Below are 8,989 nucleotides of genomic sequence, written 5' to 3'. Positions count from 1 at the left end.
TTCTCACATATGTGTGAGTCTGTTTCTGGGTGTCTCTCCTTGTATGAAAAGTGCACTCTTCATTATAATGGTTATAAAACTCATCTTCCTGTCTGTTAGGGCAAGACTTCCTTTCTCTGTCATGGCTGGATTTGATGCTTTGCTCTTCCATATCATTCTGTAATCAGCTTGTCAAGTTTTCTTGCTTGTTAGCGTCATACAACTTTATTGAGGTATACTTGGTATACAGCAATTGCACGTAGTTAACACACATAATCTGATGAGTTTTGACACGTCTATACCCTTAAGTTATCAGCACTAGCATGCACAAGAACATGCCTGTGGCAGACAGGCTGTAAGATGGTGCCCCGTTGTCCCCACCTCCTGCTATCCATGCCCCGTGTACCCCTTGTCTGGGCAGGAACTGTGACATGTTTCTAATTAGCATAGGTGATGGACTATCATTTCTGTGATTATGTTATGTAAGGTTATAATTTCCATCTTGGCACAGATTCTCCCATGCTGACTTCAATGAAGTAAGTTGCTATGTTGTGCAGTGCCCTATGAGGATGTCCATGTGGCATAGAACTGAGGGTAGCCTCCAGCCAATAGCCAGGAAGAAACCAAGGCTCTCATGAAAGCAGGCAGGAGTAGCTATACTCATATCTGACAAGGCAGACTTCAAGCCAAAATTAATCAAAAGATACAAAGGTCACTTAATACTGATAAAGGGGATAAAGCAGTTGTAAACATATATTCATTCAATTTCTTAAAACAAATTCTACTTGACATAAAAGAGTAGTAGACCCCAAGAGAATAACAGTGAGTCACTTTAGTATCCCACTATGACCAGTAGATAGATTTTTTTGTCATCCAGACAAAAAAAATCAACAAAGAAATTTCAGAATGAAATGACACTATTGCTAAAATGGACTTAACAGACATCTATGGAATATTCCACCCAACAGCTATAGACATACATTCTTTTCAGCAGCCCATGGAACGTTCTCCAAAATAGATATTTTAGGACATAAAGCAAGTCTTAACAAATACAAGAAAATTTAAATAACGTCCTATAAATTATCAAAAAATAATTGAAAAACTAGAAATTAATAATAAGAGAAACTACAGTAAATATTCAAACATATGGAGATTGAAGCATACATTTTTTTTCTTTGGTGGGACTCAGAACCTCACACTTGCAAAGCATGTGCTCTACCACTTAAGTCACACCCCAGCCCATTTTGCTCTGGTTATTTTGGAGATAGGGTCTCCCAAACTATATTTGCCTTGAACTACAATCCTCTGGATCTCAGCCTCCCAAGTAGCTAGGATTACAGGCATGAGTCACAGGCACCTGGCAAAAATATACATCATAAAAGAAATAGGCAGAAATAAAAAAAAATCTTAGAATCAAACAAAAATGAAAACACAAGTTACCAGAACCTTTAAGAAGTCACAAAGGCAGTGCTAAGAGGAAAGTTTATAGCTATGAGTGCCTACATTTAAAAAAGCAGAGAGATCCCAAATGAATAACTTAGTCCCATACCTCAAGGTCTTAGAAAAACAAGAACAAGCCTAACCTAAAATCAACAGATAGGAAGAAATAGTATCAGGGCAGAAATTAATGAAACAGAGATTAGAAAAATAATGCAAAGAATCAATGAAACAAAGAGTTGGTTCTTTGAAAAGACTGACAAATTCTGAGCCAAACTAGCTAAAAGAAAGAGGGAGAAGACCCAAAATTAATAAAATTAGAGATGAAAAAGGAGAATCACAACAAATACCAAAGAAATTCAGAGGATCATTAGGAAATACTTAAAAAACTTATATTCCAATAAACTAGAAAATCTAGAAGAAATGGATAAATTTCTAGATAACGATGACCTACCAAAACTGAACCACTTAAACAGATCTAATGAGCAATGAGATTGAAACAGTAACAGAGAGTTTTCCATCAGAGAAAAGCCTAGGATCAGATGGATTCACTGGTGAATTCTACCAATCTATTGAAGAACTAACACCAGTGCTACTCAAACTTTTCCATAAAGCATAAAGGAGAAGATCACCACCAAACTCATATGAAGCCAGTTTTACTCTGATACCAAAACACAATAAGGGCAAAAAAAGAAGAAGAAGAAGAAGAAGAAACTTATAGACCAATTTTCTTGATGAACAAAGACACAAAAATTCCCAATAAAATACTTGCAAACTGAATTCAGTAACACATTTAAAAAGTCATATACCATGATTGTGTTGGTTTCATTCCACAGATTCAAGGATGGCTCAACATATGCAAGTCAATGAACAAAATGCAGCACCTAACCCTAATGGGCAAAAATCACAGGTTCATTTCAATAGAAATAGCAAAATGGTATGACAAAATTCAACGTCTTTTCATGATGAAAGCCTTGAAGAACCTAGGAATAGAAGGAACCTCAACATAATAAAGACTATATATGATACAGTCTATAGCCTGTACTAAATGGGGAAAAACTGAAACCATTTCCTCTAAAGTCAGGAATGAGACAAGGGTGTTTACTCTGCCCACTCTTATTCAATATAGTGCTTAGATTCTTAGCCACAGCAATAAGGCAAGAGAAAGAAATAAAAGTTATACAAGTAGGAAAAGAAGTCAAATTATCTGTTTTCAGATGATATGATCTATACTTAAAAGATCCTAAAGACTTCAGCAAAAAAACCTCTTAGATCGATACACACTTTCAGCAAAGTAGCAGAATACAAAATCAACATATAAAAATCAGAAACAAAGAGGTTGAGAGAGAAATCAGGAAAACAGTCCCATTCACAGTAGCCTCAAAAAAATACCTAGGAATAAACTTAACTAAGAAGGTAAAGACTTTCACAATGAAAAGTATATAACATTGAAGAAGACACCTGCAGATGGAAAGTGCTCCCATGTTCATGAATTGGCAGAATTAATATTGTGAAAATGGCTACACTACTGAACGCAATCTACAGATTCAATGTAATCTCCATTAAAGTTCCCATGTTATTCTTCACAGAAATATAAACATCAATCCTAAAATTCATATGGAAGCATAAAAGACCCCACATTGTCAAAGCAATCTTGAACAAAAAGAGCAATGCTGGAGGTATCACAATACCTGACTTCAAATTATACTAAAGAGCCTAGAAACAAAAACTGGATGGTACCGGGACAAAAGTAGACATTAGATCAAGGGAATCAAATAGAAGACCCATAAGTAAACTCACAAAACTACAACCATCTAACTTTTGACAAAGGTGTGAAAAATACGTGGAAGAAAAGCTACCTCTTTAACAACTGGTGCTGGGAAAACAGAACGTCCCCATGTAGAAGATTGTGCTAGGCCCCTATCTCCCTCTCAGCACAAAAATCAATTCAGAATGAATCAAAGATCTTCATGTATGACCTGAAATTTTGAAAGTACCATGGGAAACCCTTGAAGATACAGGCACAGGCACCACTGCCTGAACGGGACCCCGATTACCCAGGAGCAAAGAACAAGAATTGGCAAATGGGATTGCCTCAAATTAAAAAGCTTGTGCACAGCAAAGGAAGCGATTACCAGAATGAAAGGACAACCTACAGAGTGGGAGAAAATCTTTGTTGCCTATTTATCAGAAAAAGGGTTAATATTCAGAAAACAGGCTGGCAGAATGGCCCACGCGGTAGCGTGCCTATTTGGCAAGTGCAAAGCTCTGAGTTCACACCCTAGGACCACCAAAAAAACAAACAAACAAAAAAGTTAAATAAAATACTGAAAGAACAAACAATCTGGGTTGGCATAGTGGCTCAAGTGGTAAAGCGCCTGCTTAGTAAGCCTGAGGCCCTGAGTTCAAATCCCACGTCTGCCCCATTCAAAAGAAACATCTAATTAATAAATGGGCAAATGAATTGAAGACAGTTCTCAAGAAGAAGAAGTACAAATGACCAATGGATCCATGAAGAAATGTTCAACATCCTTAGCTATAAAGGAAATGTAAATCAAAATGACACCAAGGTTCCATCTCACTAGTCAGATGGCTACCATCAAGAACACATCAACAAAAAATGCTGGCGAGGATGTTGGGGAGAGGGAAGGAACCTCTTACACGCTGCTTCCAGGAATATGAATTAGTTCAGCCACTGTGAAAATCAATATGGAGGGTCCTCAAAAAACTAAAAATAGAATTATTATGCTGCCATACCACTCCTGGGTGTGTATCTGAAGTAAAGTAAGTCAGCATACAATAGCTGTACTTGTACCCCCATATTTATAGCAGCACTGTTCACAACAGCCAAAGTATGGATTTGGCCTATGTGCCCATCAGCTGATGAATGGATAGAGAAAATGTCACACACACACACACACACACACACACACACACACAGGAATATTATTAAGCCATAAAAAATAAAATTATGTTGCTTGCAAGAAAATGGATAGAACTCTAGATCATCATGTTAAATGGAATCAGCTAGACTCAGAAAGACAGTTATTACATGTTCTCTCTCAGATGCAGAATCTAGACCTAAAAAATGACATGAACATAGAAGTGGGACTGTTTAGTGGTGGTAGTGAACCAGAGGCAGGGGGTAGGGTGGAAAGGAGAGGGTGATGGAGGGTGAATATGATTGAAACACTTTAAATGCATGAAGAAGAAGAATAAAACCCATTACAAATTGTAAAAAAGAGGGGGGAGATAAAAAAGAGTAATAGGGTGAATTTGATCACAATACATTATATGCATGTGTAGAAATATCACAATAAACCCCTTTGTACAGTGAATATACACTAATTAAAAAAGAAACTGAGGCTCCCAGTCCAACAACTCATAAGGAACTGAACCCATCCACAACCACTGACCTTGGAAAAAGACCCTTCTGCAATCAAGTCAACTGCAGCCTTGACTATAGCCTCGGGAGGCATCCTGAAGCAGCCAAGCTATGCTGCCTTCCTGACCCAGAGAAACTGTGATGCAACCGAAGTGCATTGTTTTAAGATGCCGAATTTATAGCTATCTGTTACGCAGTGATAAAAACTAACACGATACCCATTACTTCCAAAAGTTACCTGTGCTCCCACTTCTCTTCTCCAACTCCATCTCTGAGCAACCACCTGGTTGCTTTCTGTCACTATAATTTACACTTCATCTTCTAGTTTTCTAAGAATCTGAAGGGCACTTGATATGATCAGGCTTGTAAATTTTATTCATTCTGGAGGGTGTGGAGTAGTGTCTCTTTGTGGTTTTAATTTGCATTTACCTTGTAACTAATGACATTGAGCATCTGCTCCTGTGTTCATTTGCCATTCAGAATATCATTGAGAAAGAGTCTCTTCAAATCTTTGCCATCTTTTAACTGACTTGTTTCTCTTATTATTGAGTTACAAGTGTTCTTCTTCTTTCCTCCTCCTCTTCCCCTCCCTTCTCCTTCCTCTTCCTCTCCCTTCTCCTTCCTCTTCCTTTTCCTTCCTCTTCCTCTTCCTCCTCTTTCCCCTTTTCTTCTTCCTCCTCCTCCCTCCTCTTCCTCCTCCTCCTTCTTGGATCCAGGGTGCTGAAATGATTGGCAAGCCCTCTACCACCGACCTACATCCACATCCTCAGCACTCTCGAAAGTGCTTTATGGTTTCTAATCTTTTGATAAATATATATTTTGCACATCTTTTCCTAGTCTGTGGCTGTCCTCTTTATTTTTTGTAATAGTTCAGTTTGAAGAGCAAACATTTTATGTTATCATTCACTGGTAAATGGATGGAATTGGAGAACATCATTCTGAGTGAGGTTAGCCTGGCCCAAAAGACCAAAAATCGTATGTTCTCCCTCATATGTGGACATTAGATCAAGGGCAAACACAACAAGGGGATTGGACTTTGATCACATAATAAAAGTGAGAGCACACAAGGGAGGGGTGAGGATAGGTAAGACACCTAAAAAACTAGCTAGCATTTGTTGCCCTTAATGCAGAGAAACTAAAGCAGATACCTTAAAGCAACTGAGGCCAATAGGAAAAGGGGACCAGGAACTAGAGAAAAGGTTAGATCAAAAAGAATTAACCTAGAAGGTAACACCCACGCACAGGAAATCAATGTGAGTCAATGCCCTGTATAGCTATCCTTATCTCAACCAGCAAAACCCCTTGTTCCTTCCTATTATTGCTTATACTCTCTCTACAACAAAATTAGAAATAAGGGCAAAATAGTTTCTGCTGGGTATTGAGGGGGGGAGCGGGAGGGGGTGGAGTGGGTGGTAAGGGAGGGGGTGGGGGCAGGGGGGGGAAATGAACCAAGCCTTGTATGCACATATGAATAATAAAAGAAAAATGAAAAAAAAAAAAAAAAGAAGAGCAAACATTTTAAATGTTTGTCACTAGCAGAATAGTGCACTGCCCCCCCCCCCGGAAAAAAAAGCTTGCCAATAACCTAATTCCTGGTCCCTGTGAACATATCACTTTATAAGACCAAGGAAAATTAGCAGTGTAGATGGGATTAAGATAGTTAAATCTGCTAAATCCAAAACAGGGAGATTTTCCTGGATTACCGGAGTGGGCCCAAAGAAGCCAAAAGATTCCTAGAAAGTGAAGACAACGCAGAAGAGGAGGTCAGGGTGCTGGGATGTGAGGCCTCAACTTGCCTTTGTTGGCTTTGAAGAGGAGGAAGGAGGCCATGGCCAAGGAATGTAGAAGTCAATAGGAAATGTAACCTTCCCTGCAGCCTCTAGAAAGGAATTGCCCCGCTGACATCTTGATTTTCAGCCCAGGGAGACCCTGATCAGATTTCTGACCTATAGAAACTATAAGCTAGAATAGCTGGAGAAGGTACCAGCTGCCGCACGGCGGACTGCGCTTTATGGACACGTACTGCTATGTATGCCTGAAGTACCTGAAATGCAAATTTGGGAAGACTTTGGTACTAACTTATCTCTGATTCAGTGTCCAAGAGTTCAATTTCAGCTTACCAGCCATGCAACAGAATGGGGTCCCAACCACCGAGGAGAAGAAACAGTGGCATCTTTTGCTGGTGTCGGATGTGTAGCCACAGAAGAAGGAGCATGTTCAACAAGACTAGGGACAGAGGTCGGGTCAGAGCCACCCCATAAGAATCACCTCCCTTTTTTTGAGAAGTCCCCAAGCAGGCAGATTTCCTTATCAAATTTGTCTCAAGAAGAGCCTCCACTGAAGACTATAGCACTGGCTAATGAAGAAGCACTGCAGAAGATCTGTGCACTTGAAAATGAACTTGCTGCTCTCAGAGCTCAGATTGCCAAAATTGTGACCCTGCAAGAGCAACAAAATGTCATCGCAGATTCTACCACATCTGTTACTGCAGTACCACCTCCTCCACCCCCTCCATCCCCACCCCCACAACCCACTCCACCAGGACTCCACCAAACTATGTCTGCTATTGATCTGATTAAAGAGCGAAGAGGGCAAAAAGCCCATGCTGGAAAGACTTTGACCAAGAACAACCCAAAGAAACCTGACTTGCCAAATATGCTAGAGATCCTTAAAGATATGAACAGTGTAAAACTTTGATCTGTCAAGAGGTCAGAGCAAGATGTAAAGCCTAAGCCAGTGGATGCTACTGACCCTGCTGCTCTCATAGCAGAGGCTCTGAAAAAGAAGTTCGCTTATCAGTATCAAAGCAATAGCCAAGGTGAAGTTGAAAAAGGAGTTCCAAAGTCTGAATCAGTGGCTACCTCAGAGACAGCATTGTTTGGGCCACATATGTTGAAGTCTACAGGGAAAATGAAGGCTTTAATTGAAAATGTTGCAAACTCCTAATGGACATTGAGCTGAAAAAGACTGTCCTGGTTTAGCTGTTGGTTTATGAGAGCTGAGTTTGACTAGTAGAAACCAACACTGCTTAGTAAATACCTGACTTCAGTATTCAGTGGTCTCCTTTTTAACCTAATTAGTGGATTAAGCAATAGTGAAAGCATCACAAGTTTGGTTTTATTTTTATGCAGTGGTCAGTTCTGGAGCTCTCCTTAAAACATGTCGTGTGATATGTTTTAATGTAGCCAGGGTATTCAAGTTTCCAGTCTTGAAAACATGTGTAAGATCATAGGAAAAGATGTATGTGGGTGTTACTGTGCATTTTTAATTCTTAACACTAACTTATCTGTACAAATGTTTTATATGCATGTACTTGGATATAAAACAGTTTATATAAAACTTAGTAATGAACGACAGCAGTCAAGAAACTGTTACCTTCATTTGCTTTCAATGATCATTCAGTGGAGGAAAAGCTCTGATATAACTTAAGTTATTGGAGTAAAATATTTAAGATCAGAATTTGTCTTGAATAGAACTTTATCTTAGACTCTCTCACTTTTTTTGGAGCCGGGTTTTAGATGGGAATTGGATGATGTTCACTGCTAAAATTCCGTAATGCTTTCCATTAGAGAGAAGATGAGGACTAGGAAAGCTGCTTACACCTCATTGCCATCCAGTGCTGAGGAAGCAAATGGACTTTTCAAGTAGTGACAAATTAATGAATTAAATTACTTATTAAGTAAAAACCAAAATGTACCATCTTTTTTCTTTTCAGTTTAATAAATGGTATCGTAAAAATAACTTGTTGCTAAGTTAATAACACTTCTGGAAGTATCAGCATAATGGAGTTTAAAATTTTTTAATATTGGTCAAAATATTAACTGTATAATGAAAATAACTGAATAGGAAAATGAATTTCCTATAAATTATTTATTGGTCAGAATGCTGTTCTGATGAATTACATTATACAACATAAACCTTAGGTGTTATTAGAAAGTGGAGAACTGCTTTTCTCATTGAGGGTTTGTAAGTGATTATTTTCAAAAAAAGTTTAATAAATTTTCATGGTTTTCTATTTTCTGATAAACTTACCTGCAGTTAATGCCAGAACCGCCTACCATGAATAAATATTTGGATTTATTATTTAAGTCTAGAGAAGAGTAGTTACACTTTCTGGGACGACTAAGAGATGGGAAGAGTAGATAGATATTTTAGGTTATTTAATATATGTGTGTTGCTCTCCTAAAT

General features: G+C 38.5%; 1 pseudogene; it reads left to right on the top strand.

The window, feature by feature from the left end:
* Positions 1–6,850: 6,850 nt before the first annotated feature.
* LOC109699666 (mitochondrial fission regulator 1 pseudogene) lies at positions 6,851–8,494 on the top strand (annotated as a pseudogene).
* Positions 8,495–8,989: the final 495 nt, after the last annotated feature.

This window comes from Castor canadensis, chromosome 11, assembly GCF_047511655.1.
Source record: "Castor canadensis chromosome 11, mCasCan1.hap1v2, whole genome shotgun sequence".
Taxonomy (NCBI): domain Eukaryota; kingdom Metazoa; phylum Chordata; class Mammalia; order Rodentia; family Castoridae; genus Castor; species Castor canadensis.
Note: the sequence above shows the minus strand (reverse complement) of the source record. Positions and strands in the feature narration are given on the sequence as shown.